The sequence below is a fragment of the Macaca mulatta genome, chromosome 12 (genome assembly GCF_049350105.2).
Source record: "Macaca mulatta isolate MMU2019108-1 chromosome 12, T2T-MMU8v2.0, whole genome shotgun sequence".
Taxonomy (NCBI): Eukaryota; Metazoa; Chordata; class Mammalia; order Primates; family Cercopithecidae; genus Macaca; species Macaca mulatta.
The window spans coordinates 84,723,179-84,746,264 of NC_133417.1; the positions used below are offsets into that span (position 1 = coordinate 84,723,179).

A 23,086-nucleotide genomic window follows, 5' to 3' on the forward strand; every position below is an offset into this window, starting at 1 on the left:
TTTTTTTTTTTTTTTTTTTTTGATATGGAGTTTTGCTCTGTCTCCCAGGCTGGAGTACAATGGCACAATTTTGGCTCAGTGCAACCTCCACCTTCCAGGTTCAAGTGATTCTCCTGCCTCAGCCTCCCTAGTATCTGAGATTACAGGCACCTGCCACCATGTCCAGCTAATTTTTCGTGTGTTTTTACTAGAGACAGGGTTTCACCATCTTGGCCAGGCTGGTCTCAAACTCCTGACCTCAAGTGATCCACCCGCCTTGGCCTTCCAAAGTGCTTGGATTACAGACATGAGCAACCGCGCCTAGCCTTACTTTTTATTTTCTAAATTATCAAAATATTATTTATCCTGATTACTAGACTTTTGGCACCCCTTAAAGTTTGCACTCAAGACAAGTGCCTTTTTCTTTCACCTTCATCCCAGCCCTGGGGTAACTCTATATTCTGTTATAAGCCTACATGAACATTACTGCTTCTTTTTCTTAATAAAGAAGGACCCCTACAACTCTAATTATTTTTATTATAGTTACCATTTGTGTGTGTGTGCCTTTTCTGAGTGACTGATACCACTTTAATAATAATTTATTCCAAGCAGTGACTGAAGAAGTAAGCCATTTCATTTTCTTTCCTTCTTTTTCCTCTTTTTTTGAGACAGAGTTTTGCTCTTGTTGCCCAGGCTGCAGTGCAGTGGCGCCATCTCGGCTCACTGCAACCTCTGCCTCCCGGGTTCAAGCGATTCTCCTGTCTCAGTCTCCTGAGTAGCTGGGATTACAGGCGCATGCCACCACACCTGGCTAATTTTTTGTATTTTTAGTAGAGATGGAGTTTCACCATGTTGGCCAAGCTGGTCTCAAACTCCTGACCTCAGGTGATCCACCTGTCTTGGCCTCCCGAAGTGCTGGGATTACAGGTGAGAGCCACCATGCCTGGCCCATTTCCTTTTTACATAAGAGAAAAATGAAACTCTGAAACGTGAAAATAACTTGACAAAAAACATAATGCAGTTAGTACCTTAAAATTCTTGTGCTTCCTGTACAGTTTCTTGTTAATTGAGGTAAAGAGAAAAAGAAAAGAGAGAAAGAAAAGAGAGAGAGAGTGAGAGAGAGGAAGGGAAGGGAAGGGAAGGGAAGGGAAGGGAAGGGAAGGGAAGGGAAGGGAAGGGAAGGGAAGGGAAGGGAAGGGAAGGGAAGGGAAATGGAGGGGAGAAGAGGAGAGGGGAGGGGAGGGGAGGGAAGAACACGAGTATATATCCTAGAGATTTTTGAGCTCTCTTTGCATAAGGCTCAACTGGTAAATTTGCTTAAAATATAGATACCTGCAGTTTTAAATTAAACAGGCTGAGGGTAACACCCAATGTCTTCATTTTAAGTGATTCTGATGCAGGTGTTCTAGGGACCACATATTGAGAAGCTTCAAGGGAAGCATCCGTTCTGGCAGAAACTATGCTATTATCTGGAACACATTTTGTCACAATCCTCCTCAATAACTTTAAAAGTAAGAATTAATGGCCACTTTCTTTACACAGGAGGAGAAAAATTCTAAGACTATAAGGAAACTGCAAACTCACATGTTGAATGATTGGAAAAATCAGACATGAAACCAGATCTGTCTAACTCCAAATCTCAGGCTCTTTCCACTGTACTCTGAGACTTGCAAGAGAAAAGAAAGGGATGCATTTGTTCAGGGAGCACTACCACTCAGCAGGGACACAAGACTGTCTGAAGGAATCCAGCTGTGGCTAAAGTGTTAGTGGGTGATAAGGTTAGGCTTTTGTCCCCACCCAAATCTACTGAATTGTAATCCCCAGGTGGTGAAGGAGAGACCTGGTGGGAGGTGATTGGATCATGGGGGTAGTTTCTGCCATGCTGTTCTCCTGATAGTGACTTCTCATGAGGTCTGATGGTTTTATAAGGGGCTCTTCCCCTTTCACTTCCCACACACATGCTCTTTCGCCCGCCATCATGTAAGACATGCCTGCTTTCACTTCCACCATGATTGTAAGTTTCCTAAGGCCTCCTCAGCCATGCAGAACTGTGAGACAATTAAACCTCTTTTCTTTATACATTACCCAGTCTCAGGCAGTTCTTTATAGTGGTGTGAAAATGGACTAATACAGTGGGCAACAGCTGCCATGGCAGGTGGCTGGGGGCAGATGTCAGTGGTACATACAAGTAAAAAGAAAAGATAACAGAAATACTGGAGTTGGCAGGGAGGAGAGGAGGCAGAACAATTCAGGAGGTAGGAAGAAAGTAATGTTTTGCACATGCAACGGTTTTACTTTACAGTTTAAAACTCAAAATGAGATGTGCAACCATTATGTCAATGTTAGCTATTATGTGAACAAATGACATATTTATAGTTTTGGCAATAATTTAGTTTGGAGAGGAAAGAACAACATTTTGGAGTGAGACTGTTTTCTAGTTTAAACCTACATCTCTAGATTTGTCTCCATTATGCCTTTCTGTGTTGACTCCAATGACTGCCTTCTATATTTGATCCTTAACTCAAGCTGTTCTTATGAGGCCAGTCTTCTGTTTTTACAGTCTTAAACCAGAATCTATAGAAGTCCATCTCCCTCTGGGAAATCACTCTGGTTAACTCAACATCCTTTCCACTTGACACCTTACCATTATGCCCAACCAACTTCCACGAGTATTTATACATTTATCATAGATAATATTTATTATTTATGCACCCAGACCTGTGTGTTTGGTCTACTAGCGTGTATATATTGTAGCTAAATTTGTAAACAGATTATCAGTTTCTGGAGGTGTCGGAATATTCTAAAACTTAATGATAGAAATTCTATAACCTAATAAAATGCTATTTACCATGCAAAGGTTCGATGAACACTTATTACTAAAATAATAATAAAACAGCGACAACTTTGTAGGTCAATAACTCTAAAATTCTTCCTTGTCATTTAAGTGACATTTTCTTCCCCCAAAGAACACATTTATTGCCTCCTAATATTAATAACTGTTTGATACTTGCTATTTCTCTAGATTTGATTTGGAGTAGGGATAGGAAAGAGAAACATAAGATACAGTCTTAAGAAACTTAAAATCTTACTGGGGAAATAAGAACCAACACACACTTGTCCATAACTTTAGGCCTAGTTACCTTGAATCTGCAATCATAATAGAGGAAAGAGGGATCAATGTGACTTCAGGAGTCATCTTGGATGAGATGGGGACACAGCTGAGCAGGATCTGATTAGGTATCAAAGAGAAGAAATTGGTCCTTAAACAGAGAGAGGTTATGGGTGGAGATACCTCTGGGGGTATCATCAGCATAAAGCCAGGATCTGAAGTCATGAGAGTGTGAACGGGAAGAGTATGTGAGGAAGGGAATTTTTAAAAAACGGATGACAAAATAAGGAATAGGAGAGAACAGTAATAGGTCTTGCATTAAATATTCTGGCTAAAAAAGGAAGAGGCCAGTGGGTGCAAGTGAAAAATGTTTTCTAGAGAGAAAAAACTTGAGCGACTTTGAAGATATAATACAAAGAGCCTGAAATTAAGGAAGCTAAAAAGAAAAGAGGGATAACTAGGACAGAAAGTTCTCAGAAGAAGGAGGTATGGAAAGGATGTCAAATATAGTAGGAAAGAAAGCTTTAGAGGGAAGAAAGTTTTCAGGGAAAAAAAAGCAGAAAAATATGGATGCAGGGAACTGTCGGGAAAAGTTAGAGTTATAGAAAGGAACTAACCCTAGAAGGTTTCTATGATTTTCATTTTGTGGGGGTGAGATCATCCCTTGAAGGCAAAAAGGGAGTAGAGGTAGATGAGAATACCCTGGTTAACTGTGGTGGGGAGTTTGTAGGTTGTCAGTGCTATCTTCAACATCTATGGGTACACTGTAGTGTGTGCATTATATATCATTTTTATATAATGAGGTTATAAATTTGATATAAAGAGATAGCCATAGCTTCTCCCTCATAAAGTATAAATAATGTAAAGTCTAGATATATTTAAAGATCTAGAAAGAAATCTCAGTTTTCATTCTCTTATTTTTTTTTTCTATGTTAACCAACACTTAAGAATTTGTTTTTGCTAATTTCGGTTGTTATTACTTAGTGTTTTGAAATAAGGAATGGTCTCAGTGACTTGGGTTGGCTAACTCTAATAAGACACAAATTTTACAATAATTAATATCAGAAAGCTGACATTAAATTCTTGTTAGAAGTTATCATATTTTAAATTATGAAGCAATCCCCAGTTTAATTGAATCTCTTTTTGAACATCCATATATCTGGAAGCCATTCAACACCTACACATAGTAAGTGAGAAGTATCTCCAGTCATAAAGGTAATTTTTTCCATTTAAACCAAAAAACAGACTACTATAGACCATGCCAATTTATTTCCCTCTTTTTCATGCAACAGAAACTATGGAGGGTTTAACTTGATTATGCTTGCTTGGGGTATAGAAAAATCCACCCACAAAAAAGGGGGGGAAACAACTTATTTTAAGATTGAAGAGTATATACTCTTATACCAATCTTGAGGAAATTTGTAGCAAGAAGCAGCAACTTTACAAGAGAGGATCACTTTGCAGAAGATTTTACTAACTTGAGGTTTTCAATTTACTCACCTGGAGATGACTTACGCAAAATGTTCCGACAGTCCACAGGTAACTTGAATTTTCACCTTTTAAAAGATGTTATAAACTCCCCTAGATCTGAGATGAGGGTGCCATCCCCCTGGGGCAACATCAGAGTTTTACCCAAGGGCTGTTTTCATTTCTTAGTACTGAAATTGCCATTTCTTACTAGATTCCCCCTCTCCTGTGTGCACACGCATGATAAGGAGAAGGTCTCACATTAGGATGCACCATCCTAGCACTGCCTAAAGACAGCAGTCCATTTGAATACACTATACTAAGGAAAACCACTTTGGGACAATTGATGGAGAAAAATGTGAAAACTAAAATTGTGCTTTCTTTTCCCCCCATCTTGTGGGGAAGTGAAACAGCTTGCCTCATTAAGGATTCGGATAGTGGCTAGTACTGCCTTGCAGCAGGCTGACTAGTTTTGGAGTCTCTTATTTAGCCGAAATGCAAATTACCATCTCTCCAAAATGTCTTGAGTCTGGGCAAAGAGTGCTGACCAAGAAAATGTAAAAGGTATAACAGCAGACACTTCACTCAAAGCCTCCACTCCTGTGGACTGTTCAGGCCAAACAGAGTAGGCTTGAGCACCCCAGCACTGAAAGCCAAAGGGCAGCATTTCGAGATGGCACCCTCTACTAGCTGTGTCTTGGTTCAAGATAGTTAATCTCTCGGAATGATCTGAAAAGTGAAGACAGTAGAATTTCTTCACAGGATTCTGGAAAATTTTAAGCAAGATAATACATGTAAAGGGACTAGAGCAACTGTCTGGCACATACTTGATATTTAAGAAATGTTAACTACATTTTATTATGAATGCACTTTTGGGAAAGGGGTTAAAAAAAACCCTAACCAGTGATTCTTCTTAATATAATAACTGTTTCACAGAACGATTACTTTTCTCCATAATACAACCTCTGAGGTCCATCTTAAGTACACTTTTATTTAAAATCTTATTGTGGAAAATTTAAAACCTACACAAAAGTAGTAAAAATAGTATAGTTCACTCCCAGTTTTGACAAATTAACATCTTGTGTTTCATATATACTCCCTGCCACGTCTCCTCTCTCCATATTATTTTGAAGCAAACCCAGAATGATATCATTTTACCTATAAATATTTTAGTATGTCTCTAAAAGATGTGAATTAAAAAAAACATAACCATACAATATGTTATCGCACTTTTAAAATTAATGACAATTCCTTCATAGCATCAGATATCCAGTCAGTGTTTGAGCTTCCCCAATTTTCATCTGCATGTTTTTCCCCAGTTGTTTTCTGAATCAGGATCTGAATAAGGTCCAAATAGTTCAATTGGTTGATATTCTTTTAAGGCTAATATTTTAGCCTATAGTTTCTCTTCACATTTTTTTCTTGCAATTTATCTGTGAAAGAAACCAGATTATTGGTACTTCAGAGTTTTCCACGGGCTAGGTTTTGCTGATCGTATCCCTATGGTATGTTTTAACGCATTCTTTCATTTTTCTTTTCTTTCTGAAAACCGACAGTCAGATCTAGAGGCCTGATTAAATTGAGATCTAATCTTTGTCACCAATAAGTTATGGGACTTCATCAGGAGGCACATGATGCCTTCATGTCTCTCTTTCTGTGACATGACCAGCTGCTTAGTGGTCATTACCTCAATCTATTATTGTACAACAGTAATACTCTAATCCTACCATTCATTCTTCATTTATTAGCTAATATACTCCTACAGAAAGAAAACCCTATCATCAATTCTTGATTATCCTGAGGTACAGTTTATATAGAAAAGAGGAAAATTGTTTCATGTTTTCCCCTGTGTTTATTTCAAAATACTGAGTTGGGCCACTAAAATCTTCCACAGGTGGCCATGGAGTGATCTTTTTTGTAAGTATCATTACCAACTTACGGATTCTAATATATCTCATGTGTTTCAATCTATTACTGATATTATTTGAATTTATAATCAAATTGTTCTATCTTTGGTTAGTAAGAGGCTGTTCAAATGGACTCCTGAGTCACATACCTAGTAGTCTTTTTATTTTCCTTGTTTCCTGTCTCTTCTTTATTTCCCACCCCAGGCCTAGAATCAACTTTTTCTCCAAGGCACCCCCCGCACCGGACCATTCCTTGTACTGGGACATGCCTTTCAGATACCACAAGTCTGGGGGCTAGGAGTGCTCAATATTATACAGTCATTGTTTGTGGGCCATTTCAGTGGGTAGAGCTAGAATTTTTTTTTTAATAAAATACATCACAAGTCCATATTGATACTGTAATTCAAATTCAGGACTACAAGTTTTATATTAACCTCATTCATCTTCACTGATCTTCATCTTCATCTTCCTTCTCCAACGCCCAAAATTCCAGTATGCAAGGACACCAACATAATTACTCATCTGCTTTATCTCACAGTACTACTGTCAGGATCACAATATGATTACTAACTCCAATAATACACTCGCTGTAAATGATTTAAATTCTTTTTACCTTTTATTTTGTTCCTATGGTATATATTCCTTGTAAGTATAGTCAAATTACTGTGGTTAAAGTTTTAAGAAGCTCTTTTCCATGTGGAAATGTTACATAGAATTTCTTCACAAGATTCTGGAAAATCTTGTGATTTTACATATGTACTTGTTACATACATATGTACTTGTTACATAGTTAGGTTGTTTATTTCACTTTGCTTTTGACTTTTAGGAATGGCTTTGTACATTTAATATTGTTTTATAATTATTTAAAACATTTATGTTGTTTCCAAATTTTATCTAAATAAAAGGTTTTATTCAGGGAATTCTAACTTAGCTACTGCCCTTTCTTCCCCTAAAAGAATCATACTTTATATTAACGGTTTATCCACTCTGTTTTAGTGATTTGGTGATATTTAGATATTTGATTTTAATCTAATCAACACACTCCCATTTCAGATGATTGGTAAGAGTAGTACACTAGACATACATTTGTTTGTCATGCTTATTTTACTCAATAGTTCCTGCATTGTACAGTTTTTCTCATTTATACTGAATTCTATTGTTAATTATACAATTACATAATTATGTACAATTACATAATGATTATACTGATTCAGCAATGCAGTCGAATGAAAAAGGTGTCCTGCTTTATGGTGAAATACCCATCAATGATTAATTTTAAAAGCATACCTCAGGCTTTCATTTAAGGCATCAATGTTAAAAGGGAACAATCATAATCTATTTTTTTTTAAAGCTGGCTATTTCTGCTAGAGTCAGTGTTATATTCCTTTACATTAAAATCTGCTGAAAATTAGTATATGAATTTTCATCTCCTCTTTGGGCATCTGCAGGAACAAATATTCCATTGATTAAAATTTTGAAATACTGGTATGTAAAAAATATATGTTATTTTTCTTTTTACCAGTTTCTTGCTTGTAGAAATTTATAATAGAAATATTAAAATGGAAAAACTCATAGTCAAAAGAACTGGATGGAAATCTTAGCTAAACTGCTAAGTAGCTGAATGACTTTAGGCAAGTCATTTCACTTCTCAGAACTTCAGTTTCCTTATAGTCAAGTGGAAATAATACTACCAATGCCAGAGTACTATTGTGGGAAAAAATCATTATTTGAAAGTAATATATAGACCCCAAAGCACTCTGCACACTTAAAGCATAATAACCAGGGAATTAAATGGCTGGTTTGCTAAAATTCAGCCTCAGAGTTTTAATTTGTTTAAAATGATGGTAACATCAACTGTGAATGAGAGCTTTGCAATCATCCAAGCCACAGTCCAGAAACTGAGTTTTTGCCTGAGCAGAACTCAGTTATAAATATCTGTCTTTGGATTTGACATTCAATTCTGAAATGAATCGAACATGCTTCAGAATTTTAATCTGACATCCAAGAGCTGAAACTCTGAAAGCAGATAAAACATTTTCAAAAAAAGCAACCTGCTAATCTCAAGTGACTTTTAATTCCAACTCTGATTATTCAATATAGAAAATACATCTTCAGATAAAAACCCATTTCTGAAAATTCATCTCCAAAGCTTTTACATAATCTAAGTTGGAAATAAAATGTATCTATATTTTATGTTAAGGGAAAATAAAACACTGAAATTAATCATTTTAAAAAATATTTTAAACAGGCATAAACTTTGTTAAAGAATATTACATGACATCAACTTTGAATGTGATTCTGCAAATAATAAAGCCATGGGAATAAATAAGAGATTTATTTATAGTTGCCCTTTTTGGACACTACAAATCATATGCATTAAAATTGCTCATTCCTGCCTATGAACTCTGAACATGATTTCAGTTTGAAATCAAAGCTGAGGAAATTTGCTTTTCTGCTTTTAAATGGATATCTGCTTTAGGGATTGCACATTGAAGGAGTATACCTAAGCTCACATGTAAAAATAAAAATATATATTGTATATAGATTTTTTAGTTCTGAATTTTGCAGTTACTTACTATTTTCTTCTTTTCAATTAAATCTTGCATGCTGCCAATACTTATATGTCTAAGCTACCAATCTAGTTATGAACACTAACTGGGGGAGGAAGAGCAGAGGAGTTTAGCTATGAAAATTTTCAAACACTCTCAGATGCAGAGAGAACAGGTCAATGAGCCTCCACATATCCATCACTCGGATTTAACAATATAAAGAATTTGCCACATTTACATCATCTCTTCTTTACTGTTTTGCTGAAGCCTTTTAAAGCAAAGCTCAGACTTCAGACACACTTCAGCTTATATCTCTTAAATGGATAGACAATTTCTTACATAACTACAATGTTATTTCGACCATTCTAAAGCTGCCAGTGGTTCCTTGATTTCATCTGTTACCCAGTTCACAAGCAAAGTTTCCTAATTGCTTCAAAAGTCACATCAGAGTTGGTATGTTCAAGTTAGAATCCAAACAAAGCCTACACATTCTATTTGGTATCCCTTCCTTTCTTTCAATACATATTTCTTCAGTGTCTATTTCTTGCTAGGTGCTTTTGCATTTATTACCTAATCTCAAAATATCCTCAGGAGGTAATGTGGCCAATACAAGCACTTTTCTACTAAAACTTGTGCATTCTCCTTCATGCTATGGAGTTGTTGCTAGGAAGTAGCTGCTCACTGAAGCCTTGCCAAGGAGTGATTATATGAACCATAATGATCAAGGTTGATCTAAAGTATCTTCCAGTGCTTTAGACCAAGTTTCTCCTGGCATGGGGTAGAGACAGGCTCCAATGACAAGTGTCCCCAGTAACTTCCCCTTACCTAGATGTACTCCCTGCAACGTGGTATGAGGGCATATTTGGTAGTGTATACATCCTCCCAAGACAAAGTTCCCAACTCTCTCCTGTGTTAAGATGCCATGTCACATTTCAATTACATAACTTCTAGCATTTTATTGTAGTCATGTCTATCTTCAACCCATTACACAGTAAATCCCAATGGTAGAGAAATTATGCCTAATTCAATTTTGAACCTCTAGGGCTTATCATGGCACCTACCATATAAAAATTTGTAAAATAAAAAATGAAACGGAACAATTACACATCACACTTTTAGAGTGTGTTTTAAGAGGTAGGCATATCATTTATCTGAGAGGACATCTTCTAATGCATTTACACAAAATCACAGCACTATGGAGGAACTAAGAAATGGAAAGTAGCAATATATAAAATTACAGAACATCTGACAGAAACAAAGGGTGGCAGAAGGAAACAGTCTGAGAAAATTTTATACTTTCAAGTAAGAAATTGCTATGAAATACTAAAATATAAAGCAAACCAAATTATAGTTAAGATGTCATGGATCCATCACTTAATCTTTGCATGGGAATATCTCTGGTCGATTAGCAGTTAAGCTATTTCTTAGTATTACCAGGGCTGAGATAACGTAATTCAAATCATTGTTTAACAATCTTTATTGTTTAAGAAGCCTACCCCAAATCCTTTACACTTCAGCTTAAGCATATTTCTTCTTATTTCATCATAAGAGGTAAGCAGCTGGCTGCCATGCTAACCAGATCTCTTTATATACTCTGAGACCCTCCAAATATGTACTGCTTATTCCAATCTTTAAAATAGACAACCCTCTTCACACTCTTCCTTATGCATCCTGTTGGGCATGTTCATTTATGTAATTCATCATTTTAAATCATCCATTTAAAATGCTACATTCCTTAGCTTCACCTCTTTCTAAACCCCTTCTGTTAATGTCTCCAGTCCCATTTACTACATTAATTCCTTCCCCCTCTCAAATTCACATTCTCTGCTCTCTACATCTTAACAGAAGGGCTATTTTAGATAATAATTTACCCTACATTTCATCCCTTCATTTGAAGTATCCAATGATAAAATTAAAACAGTCCCAATCAGAATCATGAAACCAACCTTAAAACAGTCTCCATCTGTCTTGGGAAGATTTGCCTTGCTCTAGATGTGTTGATGAATTTTTAGCACAAATTAAACCTCACAGACTCATTCCTCAAGTATTTCTACAAGTGTTCTGTGTTCTACCATTATGTCACCCTCTGATACTTTAGAATGGTACAGCTGTTTTGAAGCTGAATGACAGCAATTCAAACAGCCAGGCTTACAACTTATAAAACGGGGAAATTTCTGGGAGGTAAAGTGACTGGTCCCAGAGAAGGAGTGTTCTCCGTGATACTATGCTGCTTGTTATAAAGTTTGCTGTTCTGCTTTATTTTACTGCTACCCAAAAGGTTGGGCAGATAAAACTACCAGTAAAATGGAATTTAAAATAAAATGTATTTGCCAGCCTTAGAAACTAACAATAAATAACAAAAACGCAATAGCTAAGCCTTATTTATACAGCACTGACTACGTGCTTTAACAGTAAATTAACTCATTCAACAGTTGACACATTCAATCTTTAGAATACTGTTGCGAGGGAAACATTTTTATCATCCTCATGTTACGAGGAAGAAACTGAGGCCAGAGAGTTTAAGTAACTTGCCCAAAGTCATACATGATTGGGATGAAATTAAAATTCAGAGAATCTGGCTTCCGAGTCAGTGTTGTTCATCATGACCTTTATTATATTATAAATAGTTCAGTAGATTAATCTTTGTGACACAGGGCATATGTCTTCTAACGTAACACGTTTTTAGTAAATATGAACATTTCCACAGTAATGTTTCATTATACTTAACAAAAAATAGAAAAAAATAATCAACATGGCATTAATGTGCCACCCATGGGAAGCAATAAACTGCTGAGAACATTTTCACTACTGCATGACTATATATGCCTGATTTTGAACAAAACTTTTTAAACCTTAAAAACAGTCTTAATGTAAACATCAGCTGTTTATATAAAATTACTTTAAAGACTCACATAATGTTTAGACCAATTTTCTTGTCTAATTAATGGAACAGCTCAGAGGTAGAAGCACGAAAAAATAAGATTTATAAACTGTGCATATTTTGCACATTATCATTATATGACCATGACCAACATAAATGCTACAAATCCCAATGGACAGAACAATCAATCAGCAAATATCAGTAGCATTTACTGAGTGCAAAGCCCTGGACTAGATTCTATAAAGCATCAAAGAAAGATAATTCTGATGTAAAGAGGCTCAGCCCCTTTCTTAAAAAAAAAATACAGCCAGTAACAGCATCTGCTGAGAGCTAAACATCCAACTTAGTTGGGATCTTTCAATTATAAGGGTAAAAATTCACTCAGGTTACGCTACATAATGGAGATTGATTACAAGCCTGTATCTGGAAATAAGAAAGATAGGAGTTTCCACCACACAACCAGAGCATCCAAGAACAAGAACTCAGCTCAGGCTTAGAGAGACAGAAAAGGGTTCAAGATTGAAGGTCATTTGGGATCCAAAGCAGCTCTGGCAACTGTGTTACCAACACAAGTCTGTTTATCCCTGCTCTGTTTATCATCATCTTTACTTCTCTCCAACACTGGGTTTTGTTTTCAACTGCTTCCCTCTCTCTGTGTAGCCCACTCAAAGATGCCCAGAAAGGGAATCTTATTGTCAATTTTGCTACTACCATTTTTGCCGGGCTGAGCTTTCTCACAAATACCACCTTCAGCATCACCAGAAGATGTACTCACATAGAGGGAAGACCTCTTCACTTGACCTAGACCTCCTGAAACCATGGAGCCACTATCAACATCTGAGGGACTCAGAGACTCAACTGCTCCTAAGAAATCTGGACCAGTGTTAAGAATACAGCAATTAGAATGCCAGTGGGATTGCTCCAGTTTCTTACTCAGAGCCTGATTTCCATAACATGACATACACAGTCTGTGGGAGGCAAGATGATAATATGGCATAAACGTTTTCATGATCTACAGGAGCCTGAATGGAGTAGTGGGGGAGAAGGTACTCTAAAGGCATATTGCCTGTGTTCGAATTTAACTCTGATGCTTACAAGGTATGTGACCATGTGCAAGCTATTTAACCTATCTGTACCTCAGTTTTCTTGTCTAGAAAAATCGAGATAATGGTAGTCTCTCCTTCACAGGATTGTTATGAGGATAAAAGAAATAAATCATTCAAAGAGCAGGATGTGCTGGGCACACAGTGAGCACTTGACGAATTTTAGCTATTATTTTCTTACTACTTGGAACACACCTTATCAATTCTATCCCTTGTGACTCCACAGCACAAAACTCCTATTCAAACATATTATGCTCCTTCGTGCCTCTGTTCTTACCTACTGCCTGGATCTTCTTCCCCTAGTACTTTCTAATGAAGCCCTTCTCATTCCTCAAAGTTCAGAACAAATTGCCTTTTGGAGCAATGCCCTCTGTGATTGGTAATCTCCAGAGGGGCTTCCAACAATTCCTCCAATTCAATATACTCATGACACTCCTCTCATTAAGAGGTGGGCAATTCAATTCCCTCATGTTGAATCTGGCCTTGGGACTGGCTTGGACTACAGAATGAGGTAAAAGTGACATTCTGGAACTCCCAAGCCTAGGCTATAAGAGAATTCTCAGTCTTCACTTTCTGTTCTTGGAACCCGGCCACCGTACTAGGAAAAAACCATGCCATATGGAGAGGTTATATGGGGAGAACCAAGGCGTACTGGTTAAACACCCCAGATTAGTTCCCAGCCTATGCCAGGACCAACCCTCAGCCATGTGAATGAAACATCTTAGACGGTCCAGCCCAGCCAAGTCCCAAATGAATGCAACTCTAGACATCATCACATACTCAGTAGATTTTAGCCCATAGATGTGTAAGGCATAATATAATGATTGTGGTTTCAAGCCACTAAGTTTTGGGTTGTTATAGCAATATGAAACCAAAACACCATTCATGAAACTCCTGGACAGGGTAGGTATTTCTTAGACTAAGCTCTCATAATTCTAATCTGTAACTTAACAAACTATATTATTATAATTATTTATTTTTATGTCTGTGTCTTCTCCTGAGGGTTTCAAGGCTAGTAACCATGAACTTAAGGGGGAAAGAAAGAACTTTTTCAGAATTACTCTCAGGAGAAGTAATGGAATGTACAATGGCTAGAATAAAGGTATAACAAAGTAGAAAAATTCTGAAGTTGCTCCCAGCCTATCATTTTGGCAAACTCTAACTCTTCGAAGATTTGAAGTTATAGAAAGGGTAAGATTTGTCACCCCAACATGATGATCAAAGGACTTAATATCTATATTTAACACCCTGTTTACTATACCACCAGAGCCCTTTTCTGATGAGAAAGAGAGAAGGGGGGGGGAGAGAGAGAGAGAGAGAGAGAGAGAGAGAGAGAGAGAGAGAGAGAGAGAGAGAGAGAATGAAAATAAAAACAAAAGAGAGAAAGTGGCCAAAGTTAACCAACATTGTTTTTTTTTAATTTTTTTAGAAGAAGAAGAAGGAGAGGGGACTGGGTAATAGAGTGGTTTTAAATATGGACTCTGAAGCCAGACAGCCTGGATTTTCATTCACCTTCACAGCCTGGGTTTGAATCCCAGCTATAGGTTTATGTGGCAAATTACCTAACTTGTCTGTGCCTCAGTTTCCTTATTTATAAAATGGAAATAATGAGCGTTCCTACTTCATAGGGTCCAGTTAAGGATTAAATGAATATGTAAAAAACATAGAATGGTGCCTGGCATTCAGTAAGACCTATATAAGGGTTAGCTGCTACTGCTGCTGTTCCTCCTCCTTCTGCTACTATAAAGACACAGTAACAAAGGCAGTGTCATTTTACATAATGGATAGACAAAGAGGACACTGGAGCTCTACAATAAATAGTACTTGGACAATTAGCTCTCTAACTTATTATGCTAGACATAAAAAAAATTCCAGAGAGAATTTCGCTTTTAAAACACAAAAACTTCGTAACATTTAGAGGAAAATGTGGGAGAGTATCTTTAATAGCTTGGCTTAGAGAGAAAAATATCTTAAACCTGATGTAAAAGTAGAAATCATTAACGAAGATTGTTAAATTTAACCATACTAAAAATTTTAAATTTTGTACCAACAAACAGACAAAAAAATGTCATAAACAATGTTAAAAGACAAGCCAGAAACTGGGAAAATAAATTTATCCAGATTCATGTCCAAAATATATAAAAAACTCATTCTAATCAATAATAAAAAGCAAATAACCCAATACAAAATGTACAAGATGATAAACAAGCTATTTGCATAAGGAAAAACTGAACAGTTAATAACATAATAAAATTATGAGACAACATGCCCCTCAATTTTAAATAATAGGATATTTTATGCTTCGTAATTGGCTCCTTGTCTGCCTGGACCCTCAGCTAAAGTTACCTTTTGAATAAGAAGAGGGAGAGGTTGGTGAGGCAGGGAGGTCATGAAGGGAAGCCTAGGCTCCCTTAACCCCCAGAATTTTTCCATCCCAGTCTTTCCAGATAAGGCTGAGTAGAGCCGTTAACCTTTCAATAATGTAACCTGATATTTTACATCATTACATTTTTGCACCCCACTTATCACATATTGGTAATGTTTTGTAACAACGACATCTTACTTAAGGCTCAACACAGTTGTAAGACATTCTCACATGTTAACTCAGAAAAACCCCACAATGTAGGTATGATTATTATTCCTGATTTGCCAATGAGCCACAAAATGGTGGCAAGCCCAAGGTCGCCCAGAAGAGTCCGAATTTAAAACCAAGTTATCTGGCTTTAACATCCAGCTCTTAACCCAATACTATCATTGCCTCCAAACATATGATACGTGAAAAGAGGCTCAATCTCACCAGTAATCAGGGAACTGCAAAACTGCAAAATTCAATTGCACACCACATACAGAACGGCAGAACATTTAAAAGTCTAACAATGAGTACCATGAGGATGTAGAGCAATACATCCATATTAGAGCAGTACATCCATGTAGAGCAGTACATCCAACAATACATGTAGAGCAATGGCAATCCATACACTTCTAGAGGGCTTATAAATTGGTACAAACACTATCAGGAGGCATTTGGAAGATATGTATTCTTAATGACAGAGCAGTTTCACTTCTAGGTATACGGTTGAGAAAATACTTGCCAAGGAAATAAGGAGAGAAATGTTCACTTCTACCGTGTTTGTATTGGTAAATATATAAGAACTATATATATTATTTACATTTATATAAATGTCTATAAGTGAATGACTAGATAATTTTGGTATATTCACACAATGGCATGCTATTCAACAGCTGAAACGATTAAGTTGAAATGACTAGCTTTATCATAGATAAATCCTAAAATTATAATGTCAAATTAAACAGTAAATTAAAGAATAAGGCTGGACGCTGTGGCTCACATCTATAACCCCAGCACTTTGGGAGGCCGAGGCGGGCGGATCACCTGAGGTCAGGAGTTCGAGACCAGCCTGGCCAACATGGTAAAACCCCATCTCTACTAAAAATACAAAAATTAGCCAGGCCTGGTGGCATATGCCTGTAGTCCCAGCTACTTGGGAGGCTGAGGCCAGAGAATCACTTGAACCCAGGGGGCAGAGGTTGCAGTGAGCCAAGATCTCACCACTGCACTCCAGCCTGGGTGACAGAGGGAGACTCCATCCCCCCACCAAAAAAAAAGGAAAGAGAAAAAAACAAAACAGGCGCGGTGGCTCACGCCTGTAATCCCAGCACTTAGAGGGGCCGAGGAGGGCGGATCACGAGGTCAGGAGATCGAGACAATCCTGGCTAACAAGATAAAACCCCGTCTCTACTAAAAATACAAAAAATTAGCCGGGCTTGGTGGCGGGTGCCTGTAAGTCCCAGCTACTCAGGAGACTGAAGCAGGAGAATGGCGTGAACCCGGGAGGCGGAGCTTGCAGTGAGCCGAGATCGTGCCACTTCACTCCAGCCTGGGCGACAGAGCGAGGCTCCGTCTCAAAAAATAAATAAATAAAAATAAACAAATAAACAAATAAAGAATAATACAGCAGGCTGCCATTTATATAAAGTTAACATACAAATATCATTTATAATATCGTATATAATTATTATTATTATTTTTTTTTAAGACAGAGTCTCGCTCTGTCTCCTAGGCTGGAGTGCAGTGACCTGATCTCAGCTCACTGCAAGCTCCACCTCTCGGGTTCACGCCATTCTCCTGCCTCAGCCTCCCCAGCAACTGGGACTACAGGCGCCCGCCGCCACGCCTGGCTGATTTTTTGTATTTTTAGTAGAGACGGGGTTTCACCGTGTTAGCCAGGATGGTCTCTATCTCCTGACCTTGTAATCTGCCCGCCTTGGCCTCCCAAAGTGCTGGGATTACAGGCGTGAGCCACCGCGCCCGGCCTATAATTCTTAAATGATACATGCATGCAAAGTAAAGTGCACACTCAAGAATGGAGATGGTACACACTAAATTCAAAGTTATGGTTACCCGTGGAGAGAAAGGGATAAGGCAAAGGCATACAGGAACCTCAGCTGTAGCTGTAATGTAGTGCTGGCCCCCCAAAAAAGAACAAAGGCAAATATGTTGAGGTTTAATAAAATTGGCTGGCAGGTGCATGGTGGTAATCTAGTTTGTATACTTGTCTCTATATTTAAAGTATTTTATAATAAAAATATAAAAACAAATGAAGTGTGGTAAAACAGAGAACATTCCAAAAATAAATGACAAAAAGGAGATTTACATATATTTCAACTTAGACCTTTTTTGAGAAACATTGCTTTACAGGAGCATCTGTTACTGTGTCTAGGCCCTTAACTTTGATGGGTCCTGCCTCCCTTTAGAGCTTTAACAAAATAAATTGTTTCTACTACAGCAATAACATTACAGCTTTGCAAAAAACAACAAAACACATATTAATGGAAAATAAAGTCAGTGGCAACGTGTTTATGAAAATATCAGCAATGTGTTTGTCCTAACCTGTAAAAATATGCCATAGGACAGACAGATAACAACAGGTGAAATAGATAAATGAAGTATTCTTTAACTACCATTTAATAGACAATTGGTAGTTTGTCCTCCATGCAGAAGAGAAAACATTCAGGATTAATAATTCTGAATCAGGTTGATAGCTGTCAAGCTATGATTACTGCCTCTAGAATATGAAAACATAAAAGCTCAGAGTCAAAGAAAAAAATCACTTAGTATCCATGTATTAATTTACTGGCCTCTTACTTTGTTCATTTATATTACACCATCTAAGTTTCAGGAAAAAGTAATCTAATCTGAGATTCAGTTACATAGAAGGACAGATCAAGAAGTATGGCATGTAAAGAACTTTGCCTCATGAAGAGAACTCATAAAGAGTTTCAGTAAAACTCTCTCTATCTTTGCATTTCTTGCCATTGAGTTATGCTCTATTACCTTTATAGCTTATTCTATCTTGTATCTCTTCATATTCACGTGCAAACATAGTAATGCCAAACTTAACTACTCATTAAAATGGCAATCTAAATTACATGAAACATGGCCAAAGAAATCTACACATAAGACCCAAGAACAATCAAAATACAAACCACAGAGTTCTATCCTTGAGTCTTATGTTACATACAGTGCTAAAAAATTTAGTCATAGATTCAACTACAGACAAAAGGTGTTTAAAAAGACATAAGTATGACATCTGGAAGTATCATTAAAGAAACATGGGAAGAATACAAATTTATTACAGAAATTTTGAAAAACCTAATGAGTCACGTGGGACATGAGCAAAAAATCCATCGTATCTAAATAACTCACAAAAATGCTATAGTACTTATGATGATTCACAATGAATCATGGCCCTGAATTATCGAGAAAAAAAATTGTATTTGTTCAGTGTACTTTAAGAACTGTGGGGAAATGACTTTAAGTCACTGATTCTAACATTCATCCAGAAAAACAAATATGTAAGCATATTCTGAAAAAAATAACATTTGTCTTATCAGTTTTAAGATACAATGTAAAGAGATAATAATGAAAAGAGTGAGGTAATACCACAAAAACAGCCAGACCAATGGAACAGAATTATCTTCAAACAGAAAGATTGATATATGTCAGTAATCTTTGAAAAGGGAACATCAGGAGTCAATACGTAATTATCTAATAAATGTTACTGAAATACTTGGTCAACTATTTTGAATATTGTCTTCTTAGGGGGATTTATAATCTCATCTGAAACTATATATCAAATAAATTCCAGATAGGAAGAGCTTTTAAAAAAAATTTTAAGTGACTGTTTTATAAAGGAAGGACATTAAGCATAGAGAAAAATGACTTTAAAAAGAAAAGAAAAACAGACAATTTCAAAATGCAAATACATTTTTATAATTATAAAAGTAATTTGTGAGAAATTCTGAAATCTTGAAATGCATATAAAAATAAACAAGAAAGTTTGTTGATTTTCCTATCAAGAGAAAATACTGTTACATTTCAGAATATATTCTTTTTTTAGTATGTGTTTATATATATTTACACAGATATATATATCAAAAAAATCACAAAAATTATTTCATGAATGGGACTGTAGTTGCCTTGTAATTTAAAGTTTTTAAATTCTACATTAAGGAGCTCGTTCCGTGTAAATAAATATGGATATACACTGTCATCATCATCATCATCATCATCATCATCATCATCATTTCCAATGGCTACAAAATATCTTATTCTATTAAAATACTTTATTCTATTAAAATAAAACATTTGTAAGTAAACACAAATAAAACCAATTTTCTCTTTCAACTACTGGTGTAAAAGTCAATTTTGGTTGTTTTCTTTTCCAAGATGGTGGGATAGAGGCTTTTAACATGCCTCGGCCTTTTGGAAATAGCAAGATAGTGAATAAATATTAACTGTGAGCTTTCATTCAAGAAGGAAAATGGGAATATAAGAAGTCAAACTGTCTCTCCTCACTGAAGATATGATTTTATACCTAGAAAACCCTACGGACTCCATCAAAAGATTCCCAGAACTGATAGATGACTTCAGTTAAAGTTTCAGAGACAAAATCAATGTACAAAAATCAGTAGCATTTCAATACACCAATAATGTTCAAGCTGAGAGCCAAATCAAGAATGCAATCTCATTTACAATAGCCACACAAACAAAAAAGTAAAATACCTAGGAATACATCTAACCAAGGATCTAAAAGATTTTCATAGGGATAACTTCAAAACACTGCTGAAAGAAATCAGAGATGGTACAAATGGAAAAATATTCCATGATCATGGGTTAGAAGAATTAATATTGCTAAAATGACCATACCACCCAAAACATTTTACAGATTCTACATGAATTCTATCCCACTACCAGCATCATTTTTCACAGAACTAAAAAGAACTATTATTACATTCATATGGAACAAAAAAAAATCCCAAATATTGAAAGCAACCCTAAGCAAAAAGAACAAAGTCATAGATAATGCATTACCTGACTTCAAACTATACTATATGGCTGTAATAACCAAAACAGTGTGGTACAAAAACAGATACATAGTCAATGTAACTGAATAGAGAACCCAGAAATAAAGCTGCACACCTACAGCCTTTTGATCTTTGACAAAGTTGACAAAAATAAGCAATGGGAAAAGGATTCCCTATTCAGTAAATGGTGCTGGGATAGCTGGCTAGCCATACGAAGAAGAATAAAACTGGACCCCTACATTTTAACGTATACAAAAATTACCACGATGTGGATTATTTAAATGTAAGACCTCAAACAATAAGACTCCTAGAAAAAAACCTAGGAAACACCATTCTGGACATTGGCCTTGGGAAAAAAATTTATGACTAAATCCTCAAAAGCAACTGCCACAAAAAAAAAAAAAAAAAAAAAATTGACAAGTGGGACCTAATTAAAATAAAGACCTTCTGCACAGCAAAAGAAACTATCAACAGAATAAACAGACAACCTACAGAAGGGAAGAACTTATTTATAAACTATGCATCTGACAAATGTCTAATATCCAGTCTATGTGGAACTTAATTGAACAAGCAAAAAACAAATAACCCATTTAAAAATGGGCAAAAGACATGAACAGACATTTCTCAAAAGAAGACATACAGATGGCCAATAAACTATGAAAAATGCTCAATATCACTAATCATCAGAGAAATGCAAATTAAAACCACAATGACAACACCATGTCACACCAATCAGAACACCTATTATTAAAAAGTCAAAAACCAACAGGTGCAGGCAGGGTTGCAGAGAAACGCGAATGCTTATACACTGTTGGAGGGAATGTAAATTCGTTCAGCAATTGTGGAAGGCAGTTTGGAGGTTTCTCAAAAAACCTAAAACAGAACTACTATTTAACCCAGCAGTCCCAATACTGGGTATCTAGTCAAAAGAAAAGAAATTGTTCTACCAAAAACAATGATGTGCTCACATGTTCATTGCAGCACTATTCACAATAGCAAAGACATGGAATTCAAATTAGGTGCCCATCAATGGTGGATTGGATAAAGAAATGTGGTACACATACATCATGGAATACTATGTGGCCATAAAAAAGGAATGAAATCATGTGTTTTGCCACAATATGGATGCAGCTGGAGGCCATTAATCTAAGTGAAGTAACACGAACTGAAAACCAAATATTGCATGTTCTCACTTATAAGTGGGAGTTAAACATTAGGTACTCATGGAAATAAAGATGGCAACAATAAAAACTGGCAACCACTGGAGCACAGAGGGAGAGAAGGGGGAAAGGGTTGACAAACTATTGAGTACTATGCTCAGTACCTAATGACCTTACTGAATGTACTAGAAAGTATCAACAACAAAGCACATTTGTGTATTTCCAAAGATTATCTCTATGTATTTATTTTACTTTCTTTGAAAGCTAGTAAAGTTTGATTTTTTAAAATATTTCTTAGTCATTAATATTTCTTCTTTTCTAAGTTATTCCTTCATGTTCTTTGATCAATGTTCTATTTGGAATTTTAAAAATTGACTTGTAAGAGAGCTCTCCTATCATAGTCACAAAATTACTAGTTTCCATATTTTTTATAAATATTTTTTTCTGCTTGTCATTTGTATTTTATCTTTAATTTTTATTGTGTGGAAGATTTCAAATTAGTCACATTTAAAAATATTTACTGGTTTCTACCTTTATTGACATACTGATAAAGATCATCACTAACTCATGATTATATACACATCTACTTAGATTCTTTCACATGCTCTTATGCCTTGTGGGGTTTTTAACATTTAAATCTTTAGTCTCCTTGAAATTTATTTCGGTATGACATATGAGAAAGAATTCGAACAGTGTTTGCCTCCAGATTTGGACATTTGTCCCCAATGTATTAAATGCCTTAAACTTATACCAGTTTATTATATTTACTTGGTTCTGTTTTGGGGCTTCCAATTTTGTGGTCAATTTAATTTTAAATTGGTCATTTGACTCCTAAAACTTTTAATTAATAAATGCATGAAAGTAAAACACAGAAAACTGGAAAAAATTATTACAGCCACTATGACAGACAAATGGTTGACAACAATAATATGATAAATCATACAAGTCAACAAAAAACTACCAAAACGTCTTTGGGGAATGTGGAAGATGGGTAAAGGATAAGCAGAAAATTCATAATAGAAAAATAAATGACTACTGTAAGCATGATAAAGTGACATTCACCCTGTAGTAGTCAAATAAATGTTTAAAAAATTAGATAACACTTATTAAATTGTCCAATTAGCAAGGACTGTCTCATAAAGCAACTTTAAAAATCTCTCCAAAGTTAAGAATCTGAGGAGAAAGGCATTCTTACACTTCCCAGCAGGCATATAAATTGGCAGAATGATTTTTAAAAACAATCTGGCAGGAGCAAACAAGAGTCATAAAACAGTATACATCCTTTGACTCAGCAATTTCCTTCAGACTCTAGCCTAGAAAATAATGTGGAATGTAGTAAAAGATTTATATACAAAGATATTCACCTTAGTTTTATTTAAATCAAAAATAGAAAGTAGGTTTAAAAAATCCAGTAAAATATTGAATATAGAAATCATAGCGTAACCACAGTATCGAATATTCTAGCTATTTAAAATAGTTCTTTACGAACCTGTTTAACAGCATGTGGAAAGTGTTACAAAGTTATGTGAATGAGGCAGGCCC

The 23,086-nt window shown here is 36.0% G+C and overlaps 1 protein-coding gene across 2 annotated transcripts in view; it reads right to left on the reverse strand.

Annotated features, from left to right (window-relative positions):
* The window catches only part of ZNF385B (zinc finger protein 385B), a 416,540-nt gene that overhangs the window by 345,364 nt on the left and 48,090 nt on the right, over positions 1 to 23,086 (reverse strand). The window lies entirely within an intron of this gene.